General features: G+C 29.8%; 1 long non-coding RNA gene across 1 annotated transcript; it reads left to right on the top strand.

Moving 5' to 3' along the window:
- Positions 1-514: 514 nt before the first annotated feature.
- On the top strand, positions 515-1,286 carry LOC105460204. Its single transcript, XR_975788.1, has 2 exons — positions 515-819; positions 1,195-1,286. It is a non-coding gene; the product is annotated as an uncharacterized LOC105460204 (long non-coding RNA).
- Positions 1,287-1,633: the final 347 nt, after the last annotated feature.

The raw sequence follows: 1,633 nt of genomic DNA, 5'->3' as shown, positions 1-1,633 counted from the left end.
ACACATAATAACTGTCAAAATATGTAGTGATAGCCGCTCAACCAAGTAAGCATAGTGAGATAACCAATCAGCATCACGGAAAAGCGGTAACAAATAATTTCGAGAAATGCGAGTTATCGACTTAACATACCTTTTTTTAGATAGGATGGTTTTATAAATGGTTTTAAAGATGTTAAGCTTAATTTTATAAAGTTATATCTAATACGCGGAAACTTTATTATTAATCTAGATTATCGATGTAGATAAATTTGTAAATAACTTGCCGCAAACAATAATGACACAATTAATAAATCTTTCAAGTTCTAATCTATATAATCTATCTATATTCTTGTTACTCGCATAAATTTTTTCAGATCTTTAATTATTGATTTATTCTAACGCGTGATGCTTTGTGCAAGCAAAGATATACGTGATAACATGATTTTATAGGAAAAAATTATGACATTGGCTGCTTTTTGTGATAGGATATCGATGATATTATATAATCTCAACGCATTAAAGATAAGCAAAACGCATTTAACAATCTCTCATTCGAAGGAGAATTATTCGCTCGAATTACTCATTTAGCAACTGTACTGTGAAAATCGGATACGTCAATTGTTTGCGCGATATACGTGTGATCAACTCTTTCTATATAAAAATTATTTTGTTTAAATGTGATTTGAAGTATTAGGAAAAGTGATATAATTATTCTGAGACGCCTACAGATACAATAAACTTTGGCTCATCTGTACGGAATTACGAGCGTAATGAAATAAAATATAAAGCTATGAGAAAACGGCAATACTAAGAATAAGCGTGATAAATTTTTTAGTAAAGGTGAATACAATTATCTTTTAAATAGTTGAAAATCTCTCTGTCTCTTTCTCCATCAATTTTTGAAAGAATATTGTGTTACATAAGTTGGTAAGAAATCTTGAAAGCATTAAATCTTACGGGCAACTTTTTTCATTTGATTCATTATGTGCACGCAAGAATCTGCTTAGAAACTATCTCAATCTTTTATCAGAAGTTATTTTTGTTATTTTATGATAAATAACTAAGGCAAATTAATGCATCCGAACAAAATATAACATCGATATTAAAGCGATGTCGATAGTTAATTAAATAAAAAAGAATAATCTGTATGTGCCCACACATATAACTCTTTTATGCAGTTTGAAATACAAGATAAATCATATGATTGCCTTTCAGATGAGGATCTTACGAGAACATTTGTTATTTTGCACCCTAATCACATTACTGAGCGGAAACGTAGCAGATAAATCTCCCTTTCACGATGGTAATTTTATTTATTTTATATTTAATATATATACATATATTAATTTATTTTCCAAAAAATATTTATTTAAAAAAGTTGAGACGATACATAACGCTAAAACATAAAACTATACATTTTTACACTTAATACGAACAACGCGCGTCCTCTTTAATATTTGTCTGACAAAATAAATACATATTAGCTATAATTTGTAATTAGCTTTTTATGGCGATTGTGGCGCGAGAGCTGCGCGTCGGCATTCTGTGCTAAAGATCCAGGTTTAAATCCACCCAGAACAGTATAACTCTAAATCGGTTTTAATCAATTGATTATTTAAAAGCGATTGCCACCTCTCGGAAGGCAAAGGCAAAC

The sequence above is a fragment of the Wasmannia auropunctata genome, unplaced genomic scaffold (assembly GCF_000956235.1).
Source record: "Wasmannia auropunctata unplaced genomic scaffold, wasmannia.A_1.0 LD326530.1, whole genome shotgun sequence".
Lineage (NCBI taxonomy): Eukaryota > Metazoa > Arthropoda > Insecta > Hymenoptera > Formicidae > Wasmannia > Wasmannia auropunctata.
This window is presented reverse-complemented; position numbering and strand designations above follow the sequence as displayed.